Raw genomic sequence first — 27,128 nt, 5'->3', positions numbered from 1 at the left:
TTGAAAGTCCTACACCTTTCTTTTTTCCCCACTCCCTCATACTTCTGAAAAGCTCTGAACTCATTTCATTCTTCTTTTCTTTCCTTGTCTTCAAAGATATGCCGTGATGATTCTGCTTTTCAAAAATCAAGACTGCTTGAACTTTAGCTGAGAGTAATGAAATTTCAATCTTGCACACAATGGTGACCACATCCTTTTCCTGCTCTCTTGGTGCAGTTAGAATTGCAGCTGCCCGGCGGGAACAATAGGACCACTTCTCAGTTCCGAGGGATTGGCTGTTGCTGAACAGCAGTGCATAGAAATAATCCTTGGCAATCCCATGGGTGACATTTCTCATTCCTTATCACCCATGCTGCACACAGCCGGAACTTGATAAGACACCCAGAAAGAAGATAATGGCTGCTATCAAGCTGTCTAGGTAGAAATAATAATAATAATCTGTTTATGGAAGAGCAGCTGTCCTATTGTTCTGGATTTCATGAAATCTCAGTGTCAGATCCTCTCTCCCAAGCCAGCCCCATCCCTGTTCCTCATGCCAACCCAATCACTTTGGGGCTTTAATGATGGGCATTTTCCCCCTGATCTTTTGATACAATAGGCAAGGATGCACATAAATATCCCATAATCATATTCAGTCACGAGATATACTTAAAAGGACTAGAGAAGAGGCATTTCATAGGAAGATTTGAAGCCTGGGAGGACTTTGTAATGAATATAGGAAAGCCCAGTATTCCTTTTTAAAATATGCACAAAACCCAGAATTACTGCAAATGAATAGTTCAGTAATCATTCCGGTCTGAAATCCTAACCCCTAAATTTTGAAAAGTAGGTCTCCATTTCTCAAAGTGAAACCCCAAGAATTGTGACCTAGCAGTTGCCAACAATGAAGGTCACATCTATGTTCACTGCTTTTCATTTGTCCTGAACAGAAAAGCCAAAGGCTTAGCAGTAGCCCGGCAAAAACGTCATTGTTCTCCTTTCCTTTGCACCAGATTGTTCTCCTGGGGAAAGATCTCCCTTAACTGAACATGTGGTCACTTTATTTACCAGCCTTCAGATCTACCATTTTCTTCATCACTGTCATCTTCACATAGGGGTCTCTGTGGATGCTACTTTTCTTTCATTATCTGTCCACCTATTTCGGGGAAAGAACTAGACATCCATGGCCTTCAGGGTGAAGTAAACAATAGAACAGAAATAAATAGGGCAATTCCTTTTACCCTCCATGCAGTGTAAAACTGCAGCCAAAATTTGCATGTTCATTTCCAGAGAGAATAGACCCCTTCATCTCTGAAACAATTGTGCCGTAAGGGTTGCACCATTGCAGTGAGCAGAGGGTCAGGGTTGCCTTTGCCTCTCTTTCCTGTGACTTCCCCAGAAGTCATCATCACCTCCAGTTTACCCAGGCTGAGCTCACTTTGTCCCTCTGTGCCCTTTCAGTAAGGCATGGCAATGGCCAAAGGAGAACAAAGAGGGAAAATATATGGACGTGGTGAGTGGAGAAACAACCTTCAGGAGTTTTCCACTGACTGGTTTCTCCATTTTGTATGATAGGATTACTCTGTGAGCCAGATGTCTCTGCATGTGAACAACCCCAGGTCTCTTCCTACACAACAAGGCATGCCCAGCTAAAAGATCTCTCCCTCCCTCCTTCTCTTTCTCTCTCTCTTTTTCCCTGTCTTCCTCCTCCTTCTCTCTCTTTGCTCAGTGCATGTCCCATTGCCCAGGGACATAGTCAAGTATGACTTTCTCTAGACCTCCTCTACCCTCTCCCACCCTCCAACAGAATGAGTTAATCATGGTATTTTGTACATAGCTGTATTATAGCCTTTTTCATTCCACATCACATGCCTTTCTTGCCAACCACAATATGAATCCCAAGAAAGTAGGTAAATGCCTTTTTATTTGTTTATTCATCTTTGGAAAGACAATTTACAAAATGAGTAAGGAAATGGGGTTTGCATCAGACAGCTCTGGGCATGAATTCTAGCTCTGACGGTAACTAGCTGCATGCCCTTGGGTTTTCTGGGACTCAGTTTATTAAGATATAAAATGGGGCTATTTTCATGAAGTTTTCTTAAAGGATTAAGTGAATTAAAGTATACGTATGTAAAATCTTTATCACACTGCAGACATGCAATAAGCTCTTGATAAATGGTAGCTATAATTATATTAATAGTTAATTATCATGAACTTGATATCCTCAGCCTCTCCCACAGTAGACTACCAATAAATGTATATTGAAGAGGACAGTAAAAGAACAAATGAAATGTACACACATATATACAGTACATAGGCACATGCTGTATATACAAACATATGACAGTACATATACATACACTATCATCCTCCCACTATAAATTGCATTACTCTCTGCTTAGATGAGCTCTCAAAATGCAAGACAATCTGTCGACTTACAGTCTGTCGACTTACAGGGTATATGAGAGAGGAAGAAACTGATCACAAAAGAATTTGCAGAGATTCTTCTTTCTAGCAGCTTTACTGTAAATGGGGACCTCAGGGAACCCAAAAGTTTTCCTCTGTGAGTGCCGAATTTGCCATCTCCTTCTGCCATCAAGGCAGAAACACAGGTGGGGGGCAGGTGGCAAGAGCAGGGTGCTTGTCACCCATGACCAGTCAGACCCTCAAGGGGAAAAGCAGAGGTAATCGAGTCTGTGTTCACTTGCCAGAATGAGTCACAGCAGAATTCAGGAAGTAGGAGATGTGGCCTTTAACTTGTACTTCCTTCTCCCAATAGTCCTTTTTTGCACAAGTCATTATAAATCACCTGGTCTCACACCATAAGTGACTGTAAAATCCTGGAAATGTCTGGTTTCAGACTTGGCATTTCCCCCATAAGACACCAAAGGGGTTAATGTCTGGCCAGTAATCAAAGTCTGGCAGCTTCTACCCCACACATAATGGGCATTGTTGTTCCTGAGAGTTTGTCTGTTTTTTCTGGCAGGCTTTACTGTTTGGAACTGATTCTAAAACAGAAAAGGAAAAAGTCAATCTGCATTTTTTTTTTTTTTTACGCACACATGCAACAAAACATAAGGCTGGTCATAGAACTGTTGTTTTGCTAGATTTCCAGGAAAGTTGTTGGCTTACTATTCAGAGAAGATGACTTATCAACTTAAAATACATTTACCTCAAAAGAGAATTCATTTATGTAAGTACGTGAGACCCACTTAATATCCTAAGGCGGCTGCCTTCTCTCAGATATGAAGCAACACATTACAACTGTATTAGCTGATAAGTGAACTGTGGCTGGCCCATCCATCTGCATATAAAATCCATTTGCATGACGTTATTAATGTGCTTGCTCATCAACCTTCCCAGGTCACTTGCAATCTCAGGACATGCTTGTCACTCCCACCTGATGGGCCCCCAGATGTTTCCATCTGAAACCACATGAATATGTGTAAGTTACCAATACAACAGAATCCCATTACAGAAACATCAGATTCTATTCCAGTGGGAAAGGGCAGGCTTTATTTTTATTTCCAATCTGTCATGAAACAACACTTTTGTATAAACCCCAAATCATTCGCTTAGATGCCAACAGCACATCAAATTTTTATAGATGTATCTAAAAACTTACTCTTAGTTCTGTACTTACCTTGTCGTGAACCAGTAACAAGCAGTTTGTGGATCAAACTGGTCCATGGACCACACTTTGCTGGACCATGCATTTAGTTATATTGCTGGTAGATCAGATTCTACATGAAGGTTCACAAACCGTCTCTGTAAAGAACCAGGGGGTTAATATTTTAGGCTTTGCAAGCCATATAGCCTCTTATAACAACTCAATTTTGTTATTGCAGTATGAAAGCAAACACAGGCAATAAAAAAAAAATGAATGGGTTATGTTCAATAAAACTTTATAAAAACAGACCACAGGTTGGATTTAGCCCACAAGCTGTGATTTAGGAACCTTGGATGATGATGTTGATGATGATTGTAGCTAACATTTACTGACCAGCTACAACATGTCAATCCTCCCTATTTACCCACTATACCCATGAGTTAGGTAACACTGTTTTAATTTTACAGATAATAAAAATGTGACATCAAGAAATTAAGACATTATTTCAGTTTATTCTGAAAATAGGTGATGTTCCAGGATCCAAACTACACTCCTTAGGCTAATATAATACCATAAATATCGAACAAGTGGGGTATATTTTTCACTATGAATAAGAATCTTAAAATATTAGTGTCATCTTGTTCATCTTCTTCCCTTTCTCATTTTTCCACCCATCATCGACCTCAGCAGTACCAAGGTCTTAGTGAACAGTCCCTCTGAAGGGTCCATGTGAAGTCAAGGTCAGGCAAAAACATATTAATACTAATACAAACATTCACTTATTCAACCAAATATGTGTTGAGTGCTTACTCTGTGTCAGACACTAGTCTAAGCAATGAGCCTAAAGCAGTGAACAAAACACATAAGATCCTGTTCTTACAAAACTTATATTCTAGCAAGAGGAGGTAAACAATAAACAAAGAAATATATATTTTCTCCCATTCTGTAGATTATCTGTTCTCTCTAGTGATAGTTTCTTTGAGTGTGCAGATCTTTTTAATTTGATCAGGATTCATTTATTTTTGTTGTTGCTGTGATTACTTTTGGGGTCTTCTTCATAAATTCTTTGCCTAGGCCAATATCTATAAGAGTTTTCCCAACATTTTCTTCTAGAATTCTTATGGTTTCACGCCTTAGGTTTAAATCTGTTATCCACCGTGAGTTGATTTTTGTGAGAAGTGAAAGGTGCAAATCCTGTTTCAGTCTTCTACATGTGGCTATCCAATTTTCCCAGCACCATTTATTGAATACGGATTATTTTCCCCAGTGTATGTTTTTATCTTCTTGTCAAAGATCAGATGGCTATATGAATATGGTTTTATACCTGGATTCTCAGTTCTGTTCCATAGGTCTATTTCTCTGTTCTTGCGCTAATACTATACTGTTTTAGTTACTATAGCCTTGTAGTATAGCTTGAAGTCTGGTAAATTGATGCCTCCCAAATTGTTCTTTTTGCTTGAGTTTGCTTTAGCTCTACAGGGGTCTTCTCTGGTTCCATAAGAAGCAAAGAATTATTTTTTCTAGATCTGTGAAACATGATGTTGGTATTTTAATAGGGATTGCATTGAATCTGTAGATCATTTGGGGTACATCTGCACTTTAATGTTTATAGCAGCACAATTCACAATTGCAAAGATGTGGAAATAACCCAAGTGCCCATCAATACATGAGTGGATTAATAAAATGTGGCATATGTATACAATGGAGTACTACTCATCCATAAAAAATGATGAACTACCTATAGCATTATCCTGGATCAAGCTGTAGTCCATTCTTCTAAGTGAAGTATCACAAGAATGGAAAAACAAACACTGCATGTACTCACCATTAAACTGGTACTAATGTGCACCATTAAACTGGTACTGATGTGCACATATGGGAAGCAACATTCATAGGGTGTTGGGCAGGTGGGAGGTGAAGGAGGGGATGGGTAAATCCATACCTAATGGAAACAGTGCATGTTGTCTGGGATGTGGGCATGCTTTTTGGGTGGTGCAAAGGCAATTTATGTAACCAAAGCATTTGTAACCCTGTAATATTCTGAAATAATAAATAATTAGAAAAAAAGAAATATATGTTATGTTGGTTGTGTGGGAGTCAGGTTTTTTAAGAAAAATAAAGCAGAGAAAGAGAATAGAGAGTAACAAGGAGATGTTTCTCTTTCATCCAATTCTTTTATCTCTTCTTTATCAACTAAGATATGTAATCACCAAATAGAGCTATACTTTCAAATATACCTACTAGGTATAAACATATATCTATAGAATGTTTTTGTGCCATATTTTTATCAGTTTTTTCCTCCATAACTATATGGGAAAAAACACTGAGGAAGAAACTAGTTCATTTATTCATGCTGCAAATATTTATTGAGTGCCTACTCTGTGCCAGGCACTCTTTTTAGATCAGGGGATCCAATAGTGAGCAAAATAGACAAGGATACTTGCTCTCATGGACTCCCATTAGGACCAGAAAAGTCAGAGAATAAGCCAAACACATGATAAACACATATTATAATGTGATACAAACAATGGAGAAAAGAAAAGGCACAGTAGGAGGCTAAGGAGATCTGGAATATCTAGGGCAAGAGGGAAGGTTGCAATTTAAAATAGTTAAACAACTTTCCCTCAATCAAACAGTATACAACGGAAACAATCTCCATTTAAATATAAAGTCTACTTTTTAGTTCACTCATTCCTACAGTCAGTGTGTCATCAGTGAAAAGAAAACACAGGATGTTTTGTGTTGAGTGTTCTATTTAAGTCCATAAAAAGAAATGTTATTCTTTCAAAGTCATTTTTGCCCTTCCCTTTCCCTTAGTTCAGAGAAAATATTAAGGGATTGGCAGCTGAAACAATCTAGGGATGGGAGAGGTAAAAGGAAGGAAAAACTAAGGGCCAGCTTTCACACTGGGTGACTGTTTTAACAAGGATGTAGCTGTGGTCCAGCCCTCCTGGGTCCCAGGACGGCCTTGCTAGGGAACCTGCAAGGCAGAACTGGCAGGCACTGAGCATTTTCCATTAAGCGTGGCATTCGCTTTTTTCAAAAAGTAATGAGATGTTAATATAGATTTGAATTTTAATCAGATCCAACATAGGAACAGGGTGTTTTTCTGCAAATGTGAAATATTTCTAGGCTTTTAGGAAAATGTCATCCATATAAAGGCTAACTAGTGTTTTACATATAAAACCACCATTCTTCATTCGTTTTTCAGGAAAGAAAAAAAATATGGTAAAATGAAACATTGCTGCAAATATTTCTTACTTTCTTGTGAACATCAATTGTTACTGAGGATTTTTTAATTATTCTTAGAAACTAAGAAGAATGTTTGTAAGCTTACGGCAAGGATTACAGGATTTCAGTTAATAAATCATGAAAACAGGCTAAGTGAAACTTATTTTTTGATAATAATAGTATTAATTTAAGAGATCTCAACAAATTCCTAAAAATATTATGTAGGTTTAATGCTAGAAATGCCAATAGTAGTAATTCTACCTAAAAGCAAAAGGAGTTCAAAGTCTGCTTGCCGAGAAAGAATGTACTTAGTAACCACCGCACTCAGCTACCAGAAGTAACAATGCCGTTATCTCAGATGTATTGTGTTAATAGCTATTCTATACCAGGCATTTTGCTAAGTGCTTTTAAAGAATGTACTTTACCAAACCCTTACCATAGTAGTGTAAGAGAAATATTATTCCCATTTTACAGATAAGAAGACAGGTTTACCCAAAAGCACATAACCCATAAGGCTGGATTCTAATCCACATGTCTCTGATTCTAAAATCAGCACTGTAGCTCATACTTTCTCTCTTCTTTTTTACCCCTACATTCATCTTTTCCCCCATATTTTCTTCCAGGAGGATGTTCTTCTGTAATTGTTATATGTTTCCTATACCCAGTTGATTTACCAATCAATTTATTCTGTAAAACTCAGAATAAAGTCCTCTTAGGTGTTATGCGGAAGGCTGGGTTCTGGGAATGACTATTACCTCTCATGGATAAATCCCAGCTGTTCTCTGCATGATTAGTTTATCCAACAATCAATTGGTCAAATAGTGTATAGAAATTCGACTTCATCCTCAGTCTACTTTCTACTTACCCCCCTGAGAATTCTCTGAAGGCCACTAAAAAAAAAAAAAAAAAAAAGACAACATCAGAGCTAACATTTGGTGGGAGCTAGGAGACTAGTGACAAGAATTCCCTAAGCCTCCTTTGTTCAAGTCTGACATTCATGTTCCTTAGAGAAAACAGAGGCAAAATCCCTTGTGTGTCTGTGTTTGGGGGATGGACCTTTCCAGCAAGCTTGATATATTCCATCTGTGCATGTATTTGGATTTCTAAACATGTGTTTATAACATATAATCCTATTATTAAACATCCAGAATAATAATGCAAATATATTGAAAGGAAGGACAATAATTTACTCTCTTAAAGGATTTTTTCACATTAGAATATAAATCTCTATGCCTTCATTTGCAAAATAAATTTCCTGAAACTGTGAGATGACAATTTTTCTTTCTAGACCAGACATGCAGAACTGGGGAACTAAACAACCCATAGCAAAAAGGAAGGGAAAGGTGTGCAATGAGGGGCAGGGAAGCCCAGCAAGTATTCTGATATGCCCCTCAAAACCTGTAGCCCCAAATGTCTTGAATTGAATCACACACATCACCTATAGAAAGATCTTCCTAGGAAGTAAACCTGAATATTTTCATCAGTGAAAGAGAACATTGGTCCCTAGGTGTCAAGTTTGGTATACATCAGAAGCACTTGGAGTGGTTTTCAACATATGTAATTTGGGCACCACCAGCTGAAAGTGATGATTTAGTGGTTCTGGGGGAAATTCAGACATCGGCATTTTTAAAAGTCCTTCTCTGATTCTCTGACTCCTCCACTCTGACCACCACACACACACATACACACATGTGACTCTGAAACACACAATTCTGAAAAACACTGGGCTAGTTAATGGAAAATGGTGGGCAGTTTCCCCAGGCTGAAGGAGACAAGGAAGATAGTCCACAGGACATTGCGGAGGCCAGGAATCATTCCTGACTTGTTCAAGATGCTAACTGGAAGGCATACCCAACTTTTATAAGGAGAAACAAAGGCTGCAGCTGTTTAACATAATGCATTTGGTTTATAAAGTGTACTTGGCTTAAAATTAAGAGGGCCACTGGAATTCATGTCTGAAACCATCTCTCTCATGCACAACCTTGCCCCTATTCTTGCACCAACCTGCCCATTCTCTGTAGTTCTAGTATAGCAGTTTCTGACACAGATGAAAATCAATAGATGCTGCTATGAACATTTTAAAAATGTAAAACAGTATCTCTTCTCAATACTCATTAAATCAACTTGCACATATGTGCTTAGTCAGGTTGGACTGCCCAATAAAATACTATAGACTGGGTGGCCTAAGCAACAGACATTTATTTCCCAGTGTTCTCAAGGTTGGAAAATCCAACATTAAGGTGCCAGTTGATTCAGTTCCTCACTGAAGTCTCTCTTCCTGGCTTGCAAACAACCCGTTCTCACTGTGTCCTCACAAGGCCACGGTGGGGTTGGGGTGAGGGGGTGGAGTGGGGAGAGGAGGAGGAAAGGGAAAGCACTCTGGTCTCTTCCGCTTCTTATAGACCACCAATCCCATCATGGGAGCCCCACCCTCAAGGATTCATCTAAATTCAATTATCTTCCACGGGCCCCACCTCCAAATCCCATTATATTAGGAGTTAGGGCTTCAATATATAAAAATTTGGGAGAACACAGTCTGTAACATACACAAGGACAAACTTTATATTCATCAAAGGAGACACCATAAGCACCAGCCTACACATTGACATGTCAGGCCAATATTCTCCTCAAATGAGTCATTCCAAATGAGAAGCTTAACTTATTTGAGAGAATGTGAATTAATCTTATTTTTAAAAGAAAGATGATGATTTCAGCTTTCACTATATCCCTAATCAAGTATTTGCAGAAACAGAAACATAACCAGGAATGAAATTCAAGAATCTAGCACCCAAGTTATTAACTTGATGACAATGGCTTGGTTAATGACATCAACTATTCAAAGTGAAGCAAGGAAGATTTACTGATGTTATCTAACCACCTCTCACTTCTGTAATTCAGTCTGTGAATTAGTCACTCTACTTCATACTTTATTGCATATCTTTTGAAAAGTATGTAAACTTTCCTATTTCATTTCTTTCTCTTAATTCAGATACTCTACAGTACATATTTTATAAAAGTGCTATATAGGCTAGTAAACTTGAAAGCTATTCCTATTTAGACATGCTAAGGATAGGACAGTTTTCTTCTCCTATATTTCCATTAGTTAATACTTTTAAAAGCTGATTAAATGGTGTATGTGCTGTCATTTTATTATCTGCTTGCTCCCCCCTAGCCATCACTGGAAAGATTTTAAGCACAGACATGCTATCAGATCTGTACTCCTGGAAATAAGGAGTTTGTGCAGAGCATAGCAGTTACATTCTAATTATATTAATTCAGACTGCAATTTCTTTGAAATATAAAGGACCTGCTGTCGGGGTGGTATGGACAATGGAGGCTGAACATGTCAATGACATGACAAATTCCTCGAGCAGAGTGCCAGATGTATTGTTGCCCGGGATTCTTTTCCGAGAGCAAATGCAGTAAGCACTATCGGTGTCAACTCTGGAGCAAGGAACTGGTTCATTTGTTATCTTTCCAAGTTGCAGGTACATCTGCCAGAAGAGTCTGCCAACAGATGAATTGGTAATTAAAATCATTTCCCTAGTTGGAGGAGTGATTTGGAAATTGTTCCTCTTTTCTTTCTTTCTTTTCCTATGCAGATGAAAAAAAAAATACTTTGGTGAAGATTGATATGGATTTGCTATGGGCAATAGTATAATTGTGTGATTCACAAGTGCCTTGCTATCACATTTACTCGTACTTGATCACATTTACTGGGATTTTTCCTCTAACTTTTACCTATAGAATTGCCAAGTTCCATTATTTGCTAGGGCTGTGTCTTTTCTTGTCTCATAGAAGTTCTTTGCAGATACAGCAAAACCTAATATACATCAAACATACCTAACAATATCACTTAATTCATATTAAAAAAGTATATAGTACCCCTTCCCTTTGCCAGTTACTGTGCTAAAAATAAATAATATGTAATGATGATAGATTTTAGAAACATTAAAATTTGTAAAAAATTATATAATATGAAACAGATACTAGTTCAGTACCTGTTTATAGTAGTTACTCAACAAATATCATTTTTACTCTTTCTCTATGTCCAGAAAGACACTACTTTGCCATCCAGAGATTTATACCACATCATCATCATCATCATCATCATAACAATGACAATAAAATCAACTAATATTTATTATTATTAAGCATTTACTGTGGATAATCTAAGCATTTTATATGTATTCATTTATTTTACCCTTACAAACCTATGCTTTTTATCACTGTTGTACTCTGCAGGAAGATAAGGCCTAGAGAAGTAACTTGCCCACACTGATACAACCAGGAAGCATCAGAACCAGAGATTTGACCCAAGCAGTCTGAATCTCAAGCCCTCAAGATTAACCACTTCTCAATAATGATGTCACATGAGCACATATAAATAAATTAATTGCAATAACTTTCCTAGACTGTGCAATAGCCCATTGATTAATTGGCTTATCTTTCAATACTCATTTGCTTACTTTTTTCTTTTCTTCCTCTTTCCTTTCTCCCTTATTCCTTCTTTCATTCCTGTTCTTATGTCTATACAAATAGCTGCTTCTATTTTTCTAGCAATAAAGCAAGGTTTTCTACATCCTCAGAGACTCAGAGTAATCTTTATGAGAGTCAGTAGTAGAAAAGAGTGTTTTTAAGATAAAATTTTGAATTGTCTTGCTGTTTTATAATAGTCCTAGAAAAAAATAAAAAGAATTACTTTCTTAAAATCAAGACAGCAAAATAATGTAGATATATAGACATTGGTGACCTAGAAGTTTACTATGGAGTCATTAGCATATATATGTGAATATACATATACCATGTTTCCCTGAAAATAAGATAGGGTCTTATAGCTATTTTTCCTCAAGAAGACACCCAACAGCTTATTTTCAGGGGATGTGTTATTTTTTAAGTATGGTAAAACAATCTACATTTATTCAAATATATTTAAGTCGTCTTCTTCTGGAACATCATCATAACTCTCCAAACCCCGAATTCCATCCTGAATTTCTTGTGACTCTATTTCCTTTAGAACCATTGGCCCCAATCTTTCACGTCAAGCAATAGAGCTCTCATGGGGCAGATGAGAAGGGCTGCTCGTCTTCTTTACTGCTCCACGAAGAAATGCATGAGTTGTGCAGATACGCTGCGTAGCCATGCCCATCACTAGGTCTTATTTTCGGGGTAGGGCTTATATTGCACAAATGCTTAGAAATCCTGCTAGGGCTTATTTTATGGGTAGGTCTTATTTCAGGGAAATGCAGTATGTATATGCATACATATGCACATACATATATAGCTATATATACATAATAAGCATTGGAACACATAAAATATGTTTAAATATGTGAGTTCTTGATGATATTAACAATAATAACAAAAATAATTTGTGTTCACTTTAGAGGAGAGAACTAACTCATTATTCTGTAATCTGGTAGATAAGGAAAAGAACAAAGCATTTATTTTGTGTTTCCTTACTTTAGATATCCAGATCAGTAATCTCATTAGGAGGGGATAGAAGTTTTTTCTTATAGAAGTATCTTGGTCAGTTAATGAAAAAGAAATCATTGGTGGATACATGTCTTTATACATCTGTCAAAACCCATAGAATGCACAACACAAAAAGTGAATTCTAATGAAAGGATGGACTTTGGGTGATCATGATGCGTCAATGTAGGCTCTTCAATTGTAACCAATGTAACCCAACTCTGGTGAGGGTTATTGATAATGGGGGAGGCTATGTGTGTGGGGGAACAAGAGGTATATGGGAATTTTGACCACTTTCCACTAAAATGTGTTTTAAAACAAACTGCTCTAAAAAATAAAGTCTTTTCAAAAACATATACTGGGGAAAAGAATCCCTTTTCAATAAATGGTGCTGGGAAAACTGGATAGCCACCTGTAGAAGGCTAAAACAGGACCCACACCTTTCACCTCTCACAAAAATCAACTCACGCTGGATAACAGACTTAAACCTAAGGTATGAAACTATTAGAATTCTAGCGGAAAATATTGGAAACACTCTCCTAGACATTGGCCTAGGCAAAGAGTTTATGAAGAAGTCCCCAAAGGCAATCACAGCAGCAACAAAAATAAATAAATAGGACATGAACAAACTAAAAAGCTTCTGCACAGCCAAAGAAACAGTCATGAAAGTAAACAGACAACCTACAGAATGGAAGAAAATTTTTGCATCCTATGCATCCGATAAGGGGCTGATAACTAGAATATACTTAGAACTCATGAAAATCAGCAAGAAAAAATCAAATAACCCTATTAAAAAGTGGGCAAAGGACTTGAACAGAAACTTTTCTAAAGAAGACAGAAGAATGGCCAACAAACATATGAAAAATTGCTCCTCATCTCTAATCATCAGGGAAATGCAAATCAAAACCACAATGAGATATCACTTAACTCAAGTGAGAATGGCCTTTATCAAAAAGTCTCCAAATAACAAATGCTGGCATGAATGTGGAGAGAGAGGAACACTCCTACACTGCTGGTGGGACTGAAAACTAGTTCAACCTCTGTGGAAAGCAATATGGAGATACTTTAAAGCGATACAAGTGAATCTACCATTTGATCCAGCCATCCCATTGCTGGGCATCTACCCAAAAGATCCAATGACACTCTACAAAAAAGACACCTGCACTCGAATGTCTATAGCAGCACAATTCATAATTGCAAGGCTGTGGAAACAGCCCAAGTGCCCATCAATCCAAGGATGGATTAATAAAATGTGGTATATGTATACCATGGAGTACTATTCAGCTCTAAGAAACAATGGTGATATAGCACATCTTATATTTTCCTGGTTAGAGCTGGAACCCATACTACTAAGTGAAGTATCCCAAGAATGGAAAAACAAGCACCACATATACTCACCAGCAAACTGGTATTAACTGAGTAGCACCTAAGTGGACACCTAGGTACTACAGTAATAGGGTGTTGGGCAGGGGGGAGCGGGGAGGGAGGCAGGTATATATATACATAATGAATGAAATGTGCACCATCTGGGGGATGGTCATGCTGGAAACTCAGACTTGTGGGGGGAGGGGGAAAGGGCATTTATTGAAACCTTAAAATCTTTACCCCCATAATATGCCAAAATAAAAAAAATAAATAAAATAAAGTGTTTTTAAAAATCATACAATTAATATATCACCACTTTGAAATAACTAATTAATTAATGGATCCAGGCAAAAGTCTTTAGTAGTTGATAACATTACACACATGCAAATTTACACTTAAGGAAATATATACCAATATTTATGAAGTAGTTTGTCAAAAACATGGAAACAGCATCTGATAAAATCTCTAGCCTTAACTGTCAGTTTATATGAAGTACAAAGTACAAGATGATAAATATGTCTGAGAAAACCTCAGAAAATGAAATTAAGAAAATTCAGATTCTGTCTCCGGCCACACCACCCTGAACGGGCCCGATCTGGTCTGATCTCTGAAAATTCAGATTGTTAGAATATCTTCAGGGAAAGCAATCCCATTTCTTTAATCAAAAATTCTAAGAAAAACAATACAGATGAAGAAGGAAGCTACAGATAAAAAGAGATCCTAAAGACACATCAAGCAATCAGAAGGTGTGGATCTTGTTTAGATTTGGATGCAACTGTTTAAAAAAGAAAATAGATTGCAAGACAACTGAGGGTAAGAAAATACTTACTGTACCTTTCTTTTTATTTTTTTCTTTTATTTTTTACATTACAAGTTTATAGCAAGAACATTTCTTGATATTAGGAATTATTGGTAATGTTTTTAGGTTTGATGAAGATAATGTGATTATTTTATTTTAAAGAATCCCTTTCTCTTAGAAACACATATTGAAAGATATATAGAGGAAAAGAAATTGATGCCTCATATTTGCTTCAAAATAATAGGAACAAGACCCAAATATATGCTGACTACAAGAAATTTATCTCATCTGTAAAGGCTGAAAGTGAAAGGCTGGAAAAAGATATCTCATTCAAATGGAAACCAAAAGTGAGCAAGACTAGCTATATTTTATATCAGATAGATTTAGAGTTAAAAGCAGTAAAAAGAGATGAAGAACATTTTATAATGATAAAGGGATTAATTCAGCAAGAGAATATAATAATTGTAAATATAATGTCACACAACACCAGAGCACCCAGATATATTAAGCAAATATTATTAAATCTAAAGAAAGAGATAGACTCCAATACAAAAGTAGTTGAGAAATTCAACACCCCACTCTCAGCATTGGAAAAATCATCTAGACAGAAAATCAATAAAGAGACACAGGATTTAAACTACACCATAGATCAAATGGACCTAACAAACATTTACAGAACATTTCCACCCAGCAGCTGAAGAATATACATTCTTTTCATCAGCACATGGAATATTCTTCAGGCGTGGTCATATGTTAGAACAAAAAACAAATCTCAAAAAATCAAAATCATACCGAATATCTTATCTGACCCCAATGGAATAAAAATAGAAATCAATAACAAGAGGAACATTTGAAACTATACAAATACATGGAAATTAAGCAATTTATTCCTGAAAGACCAATAGATGAAGCAAGATATTAATCATTAAATTTTAAAAATTCCTTGAAACAAATGAAAATAGAAACATAACATAGCAAAACTTATAAGACACAGCAAAAGCAATATTAAGAGGCATTTTATAGCAATAAATACCCACATAAAAAAACTAGAAAGATTTCAAATAATGAACCTAATAATGCATCTCAAGAAACTAGAAAAACAAAAACAAGCCAACCTCAAAATTAGAAGAAAAGAAACAATAAATATTAGAGCAGAAATAAATGATATTGAGACCAAAAAAATACAAAAGATCAACAAAACAAAAAGTTGGTTTTCTGAAAAAATAAATAAAATTAACAAAATGTTAGCCAAATTAAGTAAGAAAAAAAGAGAGAAGACTCAAATATAATATTAGAAATGAAAAATAAGATGTCAGAACAGATACCACAGAAATACAAAGGATCATTAGAAACTCTATGGATACTTATGTCAATAAATTAAAAAACCTACAGGAAATAGATAAATTCCTGGACACATACAACCTATTAAGTTTGAACCAAGAAGAAACAAAAAACCTGAACCTACCAATAGCAAGTAACAAGATTAAATCAGTAACAAAAATTGTCCCTAAAAAAGAAAGTCCAGACCTCAGTGACTTCACCACTGAATTTGACCAAACCTTTGAAGAAAACTAAAGACCAATTCTTATCAAACTACTCCGAAAAAAAAAAAAAAAAAAAGTGAAGCAGAGGGAATTCTGCTTACCTCACTTTATGAGGCCAGCATAATCCTAATACCAAAATCAGACAAGGATACAGCAAAAAAGGCCAATGTTCCTGATGAACATGGATACAGAAATCCTCAACAAAATATTAACAAACAGAATCAACAACACATCAAAAAGATAATATACCATGAACAAGTGAGATTTATCTCAGGAGTGCAAGGATGGCTCAACATATGCAAATCAATAAACAATATACATCATATCAACAGAATAAAGGACAAAACCGATATGATCTTCTCAATAGATGCAGAAAAAGCATTTGATAAAATTCAACATCCCTTTGTAATAAAAATCTTAATAAATTAGGTATTGAAGAAAAGTACTGCAACATAATAAAGACCATATGTGACAAATTCACAGCTAACGTCATACTGAACGGGGAAAAAGATGAAAGCTTTTCCTCCAAAACTGGAACAAGAAAAGGATGTCCACTCTTACCACTCTTTTTCAACGTAGTAGTGGACATCCTAGCCAGACCGATCAGGCACAAAAAAGAAATAAAAGGCATACAAATTAGAAAGGAGAAAGTCTAATTTTCCCTGTTTGTAGATGACATGATCTTTTATATAGAAAAGTCTAACAACTATGAAAAAACTCTTAAAACTGATAAGTGAATTCAGTGAAGTTGCAGAATATATGAAAAAATAACTAGCACTTCTATACACAAACTATGAACTAGCTGAACAAAAATCAAGAGGGCCACCTTATTTAAGGTAGCAATAAATAAATAAATAACCAACCTAAGAATAAATTTAACCAAGGAGATAAAAGATCTCTACAAAGAAAGCTACAAAACACTGAAATTGAAATGAAAGAAATTGAAGAGGATATAAACAAATAGGAAACATCCATATTCATGGTTCAGAAAAATTATTAATAATATTATTAAAATGACCATAATACCTAAAGCAATCTACAGATTCAATGTAATTCCTATCAAAACACTAATGACATTCTGCACAGAAACAAAAAAAAAAAATCCTAAAATTTGTATGGAATCACAAAAGACCTAGAATAGCCAAGCAATCCTGAGTAGAAAGAATAAAGCTAGAAGCATCACACTACCAAACTTTAAAATATACTACAAAGGTGTAGTAATCAAAACATCATGATACTGGCATAAAACCAGAAACATGGACAAACGGAACAGAATAGAGAATACAGAAATTAATCCACATATCTACAGCCAAATGATTTTTGACAAATGTGCCAAGAACATACACTGGGGAATGGATAATCTCTTTAATAAATGGTGCTGGGAAAATTGGATATCTAAATACTGAAGAATGAAACTAGATCTCTACCTCTCAACCTATATAAAAATCAACTAAAAATGGATCAAAGACCTAATATAAGACCCGAAATGATAAAACTACTAGAAGAAAACATAGAAGTACTTCAGCCAACAAAGTAAAAATAAACAAACAGAGTTGTAATTATGTTAAACTAAAAAGCTCCTGCACAGCAAAGGAAACCATCAACAGAACAAAAAGACAACCTACAGAATGGGAGAAAGTATTTCCAAACTATCCATTGAACAGGAGATTAATAACCTGAATATACAAGGAACTCAAATGTCTCAACAGCAATAAATAAATAAATAAATCTGATTAAAAACTGGGCAAATGATCCAAACAGACATTTCTCAAAAAAAGACCTATGTATAGCCAAAAAATATATGAAAAAAGAATGCTCAATATCAGTAATTATTAGGGAAATGCAAATCAAAACCACAATGAGACATAATCTCACCAAAAAGCTACTACCAAAAAGATAAAAAAATAAATATTGGCAAGGATGTGAAGAAAAAGAAACATATGCACTGTTGGTGGGAATTTAAATTAGTACAGCCATTTTGTAGAATAATACGAGTTCCTCAAAAAACTACAAATAGAGCTACCATATGATCCAGCTGTGCCATTACCAGGCATTTATCCAAAGGAAAGAAAATCAATATATTGAAGAGACACCTGAACCCCCACTGTTTATTGCAGCACTATTCACAACCACCAAGACATGGAATCAACGTGGATATCCAACACCGGATGAATGGATAAGGACAAAGTGGTATTAGTACATACACACAATGGAACACTATTCAGCCATAAAAAAGAATAAAACCCTATTATTTGCAGCAACATGGATGGAACTAGAGGAGATTATATTAAGTGAAATGAGCCAGACACAGAAAGTTAAACACCCCCTGTTCTCTCTCATATGTGGAAGCTAAAAAAAGTTGATCTCACAAAGGTAAAAAGTAGGACAGAGGGTACTAGAGGCTGGGAAGGGTAGCAGGAGGGAGATACAGGGAGAGATTTGTTGACGAATACAAAATTACAGACAGATAGCAAGAATAAGTTCTAATGTTCCATAGCTGTGGTCCCCAACCTTTTTGACATCAGGGACTGGTTTCGTGGAAGACAGTTTTTCCAATGGACGTTGGGGTGGGGTGGGGGCGGCCGCGTCCCCACCTGGGCTCCACATCTGATCAGCAGGCGTTGAATTCTCATGGGAAGCGTGCAACCTGGATCCCTCACAAGCGCAGTTTGCAGTGGGGTTTGTGCTCCTATGAGGATCCGGTGTCACTACCGATCTGATGGGGGGCAGTGAGGTGAGCGACAGGGAGTGGCTGTGGGTGCAGGTGAGGCTTTGCTTGCCGCTCTCCTTCTGCTGCGTGGTCCGGTTTCTGGTGGAGGGCTTGGGAACCACAGTTGTAAGCACTGTACAATGACTATACTTAACAATATTACATGGCCGGGCGCAGTGGCTCACGCCTGTAATCCTAGCACTCTGGAAAGCCGAGGCGGGAGGATCTCTTGAGCTCAGGAGTTCGAGACCAGCCTGAGCAAGAGCAAGACCCCGTCTCTACTAAAAAAAAAAAAAAAAAAAAAAAAAATAGGAAGAAATTAGCTGGACAACTAAAAATATATAGAAAAAAATTAGCCAGGCATGGTAGCACATGCCTGTAGTCCCAGCTACTCGGGAGACTGAGGCAAAAGGATTGCTTGAGCCCAGGAGTTTGAGGTTGCTGTGAACTGGGCTACACCACGGCATTCTAACCAGAGCAATAGAGTGATATTCTCAAAAACAAAAACAAAACAAAACAAAAAACACAATAATACATTATATAGTGTCAAATAGCTAGAAGGAGGATATTGAGTATTTCCAACACAAAGAAATGATAAATATTTGAGATGATAGGTATCTCAATTACTCTGATCTGGTCACTATACATTATATGTATCGCAATATCACACTTCATGTATATCAAAATATCAGTATATATCCATAGTTATATAATTATTGACCTCATGCAATTATTGTGTTAATTACATTTTTTAAGAGTTTTTTTTTAAATAAAAAATCATAACCGTCAGGTAGGTATAGATGAACAAAATTGAGTTCACCCTAAATGAATGAAGTAAAATAAGCATGGCAGTTCGTTATACTATTTCATCTTCTTTTGTATATATCTGAAATGTTTTACAATAAAAGTGTATATGACTTGGAAATTTACTTAAACTGCCTGAGCCTCAGTTTCCTCATTTGTAAAACAGACATAATAATATCTGCAATAGAGATAATATCTCCTTATAGGTTTTTCTGAAAATTTATATAATGTATTTAAAGCACCTGGCATACAGTAGATATCAGATAATTTTTTAGGGATTCACTTTGATCCACTTATTACTGAATTGACTGGTCTGAAGTCAGGGGAGTTTTCCGCACTGACCCTAGAGCACAGCCAGGCTGGGAGGCAGTCAAGGGACAAGGGGGCCAACATCCACAGGTGTCATCCTTTCAGGCACCACAAAGATGCTGGTTGGAGATTTGGTGTTTGTTTGTTTTTTCTTAAATTTCAATCTTGCAATGATTTACTTACTATTTTCAGATTTGGTGATCCTGGAACATACATGTAGGCACCCTGGATTTGTTAAATATTTATTCGAGTCCAGGCAACTGCAGGTGCAGGGAGAGAAGGTGCAGATATATTATATCTCCCTAAGCCATTTACTCTGGCCCCACCCTCACTTCCACAGGCGTTTTTCTCTTATGAAATACCAACAATATCTGATTATCTTCAAAACTAAATAATTCTAGCCTCACCAATTTCCTCAACTCATTCCAACTCTCCCTAATTGTTCTCCTTTTCCTTTGCATTTCTGTACTACTTACCCTCACAACCCCATGTTGACAAAAGATCAACGTTTAAAAGAAAAAAAATTGAAAAGTAAAGTCCAGGGGCCCCGAGGCCAGCAAAGATTAGATTGCTGAAACACAGTCTGCTCTCAGAGATGATAAGCCCCAAAGAGTTATTCTGCTGGTTAGTTTTTCAATGGCTGAGTATTTTTTTTTTTCTTTTTTGGCTCTCTGGGTCCTGCTGGAGACTTCAAGAGCTGAACCTGGACTCTCTCCAGCTCATGCCTGCCTGTCAATTCATCTTATTTCTAATAAAGCCAATTCTTATTTTTCTAACTCGTTTCCAATTCTCAAATGTAGCTCCAAAGAAAACAGAAAGTAATTAAAATGTCAACACTTCCCTGAAAAAGAACATAAACTCTCTTTGGATTTTCTTCCCACTGGAAATGTTGCTTTTGTGCAAGGCACCCGGCCCCGTGCGTGGCAACCAGCTGGCACCGCAGCAGGGCCAGCCCACCAGGCGGTGCGAGCAAATCCCCTCTGTCCATTACCTTGTTTGCATTTCGTCTTCTCCCTCTCCATTTTGCAAATGGAGAGATCCTATAAATGAAGTACTTAAGCCTGTCTCTTATAATGGACTAATATCTACTCCATTATAATATACCCAAATTTTATGCGATATGAAATAAGCTCCAGCAGCAATAAGCTATTCGATCTAACGTGAAAAAAGCAATGTGGAGCCTACCAGCTTATTATTTAGTGCGGCGCAATAAATTAACGGAGCACCATTATGCATAATGAGAGCCTGATTTTTCCTGTTACCTTCATTTGGATTGGTTTGGATGGATTATGACTCTCTTCAGAGTTAATCGGGTTTATGTGAAACAACTTCTTTTTTTTAAATGTATTACATTAAAGAATGAAATAAGGGAGAGGAAACGTGCGCCATCATTTTCCGACTTGTGTTTGTGAGGCTAGTCTTTCAGAAGAGAATCCCCCATGAAGAGTAAAACGTTGTGACTACTAGCCTAGGAAGTGTTTAACTGAAGAGAAACAAATATTTCTCATGCACCCCAGGCCCAGCCCCAGCCCCTTCCCTGCTTGCTTTCTGTAGATTCCTGCCATTTCCTTGACTTGATTTTGCAAAGTACTTTTAGTAAAGCTCTTGGTTTCTTCTTTTCAGTACCTCCCTACCCTGGCCTCGCTCCTCCCCACACCCAATTACTTAGCACTTTGGTGCACATACTCCGCCGACCTGCAGCATGCTATCATCACTCTTATTTTACAAGCGGAAACTGAGTCTAATAGAGATTAAATGTCTTGCCAAATTGGCATGGCAAGTGAATGGCTTGGATCTGAAAAACTTCAAAATCTGTGTGGCATGTTGCATTATCTGCTGAAAATACATGTCAGCAAAATAGTGTCCATTTCTGCATTACTGTCAAGGGATAAACAACTCAAAGTGGGTACTCTGCTAGCAGTAAGGTCAAACATTCACACTCGTGTAGGTGAAGTTATTTTTATAGCACTTAAGATAGGATAAATATGTGGTCTACCAATTCTGCCTTTTATAGAGGCATTTGCATTTCTTCTCTGGATTATAAAGTGCTTGAGGCCAGGACATTTATTTTTTACATAACAGGACATCAGTGTGCTATAATGTTTGAGTCAGAAAATTTTAGGTTTCAGTCTTGGCTCTACTTACTAACAGTAGTGAGCTCTAGTTTGCTTAACACAAAAAGTAGGTAAATATACTTCATAGAGCTGTCAAAGACATCAAATAAAATAAACTATATAAATACATTCCACAGGTAATGTAATCAATAAATTCTAGTCCCCTCTCTCCCCCATCTATTCCACCCCCACTATTTAAACTTCAGTTCTCCATGGATGGAGCTATTCCATGGAAGTGGCAATAGTGTCAAATAAAACACTAAAGCCTTGTGAACAAAAGATGGCCAGTCTTTTGAAACACTTCCTCTTGCATTTTCTCTTACAATTATTCATTGCCACACATTTACCTACGTCACCAAAATGATAGTTTTAAAAGATGATTTTAATTCAAAACCTTGGAATAATGATGTGAATGAAGGTACCTGGCATTCATCTCTGTGTCTCTTTCCTTCTAATTCCTCCTTTATTGCTGCACTTCTTTTTTTCCAGGCTGTGACAGTAAGTGCTGCAGACAATCTAAGAACACTTCGGATCAAGGTCAAGGACATATAACTTTAAACTTTTGTTTTCTCATTCCTCTGACATGAAAATTTCCTTTCACTTTAGGGGAAACAGAAATTTTAAAAAACACCTAAGGCAAATCTTTCAGTTTTTCAAAAATTTCAAAAGAAATTGGAGAAAAAGACAAAAGGTAATCTCCTGCACACGAAAAAAAAAATTGCATAGCAAAGCTTTGTTATAAGTGGCTTCAAGGTTAAAAGATACAGAAGGGGGAAAATGTTTTTCTTGGAAAATAGTTACACTTTGTTGGTTTCAGAATGAAATATTTGATAACAAAAAGTTATATATAATAGTCTTTAATAAATGACAATTTATTTCTTCTTTGGTTTATGACATCTTTTTCCCTAGAGAAGGCAAAGAATTTGATAGAATTTCTAGAGTTAGAGTGAGAATATTTCACGGAATTTGAGTTGATAAAATGGCAGCTCAGAGAGGTTGAGTAGATACACAGAGTAACACAGCAAATTAGTGTCAGAAATTTTAAAATTTGAAATTGAGAGAGCGGTGAAACTTTAAAAAGAGAAAACAATAGATAATGTTCTGGGTAGAGCAGCTTGCTTGAGGACAGAAATCTTGCTTTCTTTGAGTGTCCCCCTCTGTCCTGAAAGAATGCACAACCTAATTGGATGTGGGAGGCAGTGGTGCATATGTAAAATTGAACAGAGCTGAAGGTTGAGCCTTCCAGAACAAGTTCGGCTTTCCAAGGTCAATGCCATGGAGCAGGGATTTGGGGGAAGGCATTCCAGGCAGATGGCAGACTGTGCCTCGGCATGAGAACGTGAGTGTGGACGGGTTTTGTTGTGAAGGATGAAGGTGCTAGAAGCGAGGTCATGATGAGGTTTGCCCATTGGAAAGATGCATATGGCAAGAGTCAAGGATGGAGCTAAAATTGGGACTAAAGAGACCAGTTAGGGGGTTCTCATCATCATCGAGGGGGCTGAGGGAGTCCGCGCTGTAACACTCACTCAGCTGAGTCGAGCCACGTGGACTCTGGAGATGATCATCAGCGGTGGCCCTCACGCTGCGCATCCCACTCCTCCCGCATCTAAATCACGTTTGTGTCTCTGCAAATTACAAAGGAGGTCATGTATCTTGGGGACGACTCTAAATGACAGATCTGTACAAGCCATGATCAGAAAGGAAAGAAAGCTGATGACAGGGTCCTGGAGGACACCTGTTAATAAAGGGCTGAAAGAGAAGAGAAATCCACGAGGTTGTTCGGAAGGAAAAGTGAAAGAAGAAGAAGGAAATCCCAGAGAGCTGAAAGATGGAAGTCACAAGAAGAGAAGTAGATCAGACGCAGGGGACGAAAGGACACAGGCAACAAACGCTGGGAGGCGGCCTAGGGAGAAACGGTCTACAAACAGAACAAAGTCTATGAAAGCAGAGTTTAAGGGTCATTGTTGATCCTGACAGAATGGTTCGCGTATAGAGGAACAGTCCAGAAATCCTGTTATACGCAAATTGGAGAGGGTAAGGGGCAGAAACGCAGGTACCGGTGCATCTTTTTAAGAAATTTAGAGAAAAGAAAGGAAAGAAAGGGGCTGAAGCCGGAGGGGCATGTAGAAGGAAAGTAGGAACTTTTCTCATGTTCTTTTTTAAACAGCAGAGAGCTTTGAGCATGTTTAATGGTGGTAAGGGGCCTAGGAAAGGGAAATAGCTTGGGAATGTTCTGACCAACCGAAACACAGAAGCTTGAGATGATCGCTTGGGTGGAGAGGGAGGTGGTTACCAATGAGTTGAGAAAGGAGAATTATATCACATTTCTGGTGGCGACATATGATATGTCATATGTCATGCATATGATATGATACGCACAGTGGATGTAACACTTTGGACCCTAAAGAGTCAGACACATCCAAAGTCAAACCCCAGGCTTGTCTCATAGCAGCAGTGTCCTGCCTGAGCAATGCCTCACCTCTCTAAGACTCAGTTTCCTCATCCACAGATAATGATAAATACACCTGCCTTAATGAGCATTGAAAGGTTTCCATCTCACTGCTCCCCACTGGCATCCCTGTTTCCTTCCCAGATTTACTTTGCCCCCAGCACCCATAACTTTCTAACACACTCGATATTTTAGTTATTTATCTCTTTTATGATCTGTCTCTCCTATTAGAATGCAAACCCAGCAAGAGTAAGAATGTTTTCCTACTTTGTTCACTGCTATATCCTCAGCATTATGGCACCTAGCACATAGTAGATTCTCAATAAATACTTGTTGAATAAATTAATTAATGATTAGGATGCCACAGAGCAGTTTTTCAGCTTTGGCGCTATGGACATTTGGAGCCGGATGATTAATTTGTTTGGGTGTTGGGGGGAGGATGTGGTGTCCCGTACCTTGTGAGAAGCTTAGCGACATCCCCGGCCTCTAACCATGGTGCCAACAGCACCCTGCCCTCAGTGTGACAAGCAAAAGTGTGTCCAGACATTGCCAAATACCCACTGAGGGGCAACAGTGTTTTGATTGAGACCCTCTGCTACAGAATAAGTGCTAAAAATGGTAGTTTTCCATATTATTTTACTAGAGGAAGGAATACAAAGTGAAAGTAGCTGTCTGGTCACCAAATTCTCCCACAACCTGTTTAATTTGAGGTGGAAGCAAATACTGCTGCTATGATGGTGTTGCCTTCACAGCAAACTGACATTTTACTTATTATTTGACTTAGAAACATGTTTAGAAGAAAACAGCTCATAAATCAAGAAGGTGCCTCCTCGGCTTCATGTCTGTTCGTTGAATGTGAAATATTTTCTTTTTTGTCACCTCTCTGAACAAACAATAACAAAAATGATCATCCCTATCCATTTAGTCTTGTATCAGCAAAGCTAATAATGTATGACAGATATTTTGCAGGCCAACGCTTGAAAGAAAATAAAATCTCGGCCTCCATATTCTAATTAATAAAGGATTATAAAGAGCCAAGAGATGCAGCTGAAGTTTTCCTCCTTAGGATTATGTTTTCAGATTTTCCATTTTTGCCACTCCATGCCTTTGCTTTAAATAGAAACCAATTGTCTTGTATTAAAATGGCTAATATTGATCACTCAGAAACATGAGATCTCATAAAATGGAGAATGTTCCAAAAATTGCTTTTTGGAGCATGAAAAAAAAAAAAATGCCAGAGAAAGAGTCTGAAATGATTCAGCCCCAGGTTCTCCCTGGAAGCACAGAGACCCCTAGCTATGAGTAGTCATCCGACCAACACAGAGCTCATGGTTAGGTAAACTGTATGTCCAGGTTAGCCTAGAACCTTCCAAATTTATGTCTGCTGTCCCAGTACACTAATTAATAGCAGCCTTGCTTACTCTCAAAATGTCCTGGTTTGGACAATGAAGTATATGGTCACCTTATTCTGTGTTAATTAGCACTGAACTGCCTGCACAAAATGAGGGTGAACAGCAAGAGTTTTGTAGGGAACTGCTGTTTGCTTTCTTGCCTCTCAGCCTTGGGCACACCTCAGACTTTTCTCAGCACTCTGTGACGGACCTAGCTATGAGGACAGTCCTTTCTGTAGCACAAGCTCAAAGATGACTATCTGAGCATGGATAAATGAATCAGTCTTCCACCCAGCTTATTGGTCTGCTGTGAAGATTAGACAATGCACATGATCTGGTGTTTAATACGTAGCAATGAATGTTACTGTATTACTTAAGCCTCACCACAACCCTGTGATGTAAAGTAGTATGACTTGCCTTTTAACACATGGGCAAACTGAGCCTTGAAGAGGCTAAAGGGATCTGATAGGAAATGGCAAAGTCAAGGTTATAAATGAAAACTGCTTGACTCTAAAACGCAAGCTCTTTCACTATAGCACCCTGACTCTCTGCAAAATGGTTGAAAGAAAAGACTGAAAGAAGGAAATAAGAGAAGGAAGGAAGGAAGGAAGGAAGGAAGGAAGGAAGGAAGGAAGGAAGGAAGGAAGGAAGGAAGGAAGGAAGGAAGGAAGGAAGAATGAGAGAGGAATAGAAAGAAGGAGGAATTTGAAAAGGAAGAAAGGAAGGAGGATTGAGATTATGTTTCTTTCAACCATCCGAGCTCTAATCCTTGCAAAACTTTTCAAACAAGTATCATTGTATTGGTTTTCATACGACATCTAAGCTTCAACTGTTAACGGTATGATTCATGAGAGAAAATTATAAAAACAAATGATCAAAATCTCTGGTCTGATCAAGCTGCCACATCACTTGGACTTGGCACTCCAGCTTGTCCAGATGAGAGCTCCATCCACGCTCCCCTGCCCAGAGTGGCCGCAGTCATGTCCAGCACTGGTTAGCTGTGTCCTGATCTTGGCCTCCCTCCGGCTTGTGCTGTGAGTCTCGCCGTCCCTGCAGAGGATGCTGAGTCAGATGCTTGGCCAAGTACTTCAGCAAATTGGGGTTAAGGATCAATGTGGAAAGTCCTAAGAGTTTACAAGGAGGTGGCCGAGGACACCTCACAAATTGGCTGCCTGAGCCTGGTTTACAAACAGCCTTCCTATACAGATAACAAACAGCAAAAACGGGTAACATCTAAACACTCTTCTCGCCTAGCGGCTGTGGAAAATGTATCATGTCAGATCAATGCCATCCCTCTTCTCCTCCCAAAACAGAAAAGCCACAGCTAAGAAAGTGCTTCCACAGGAGCAAT

General features: G+C 37.7%; 1 non-coding gene across 1 annotated transcript in view; it reads right to left on the bottom strand.

Annotated features, from left to right (window-relative positions):
- The window catches only part of LOC105877104 (uncharacterized), a 35,906-nt gene extending 16,919 nt beyond the window's left edge, over positions 1–18,987 (bottom strand). The window contains exons 1-2 of the transcript XR_012921321.1: positions 18,512–18,987; positions 3,623–3,747 (exon numbers count right to left, since the gene is read on the bottom strand). This is a non-coding gene — a transcript (uncharacterized LOC105877104). The remainder of the gene's footprint in view (positions 1–3,622; positions 3,748–18,511) is intronic.
- Positions 18,988–27,128: the final 8,141 nt, after the last annotated feature.

Source organism: Microcebus murinus, chromosome 10 (genome assembly GCF_040939455.1).
Source record: "Microcebus murinus isolate Inina chromosome 10, M.murinus_Inina_mat1.0, whole genome shotgun sequence".
NCBI lineage: Eukaryota > Metazoa > Chordata > Mammalia > Primates > Cheirogaleidae > Microcebus > Microcebus murinus.
This window is presented reverse-complemented; position numbering and strand designations above follow the sequence as displayed.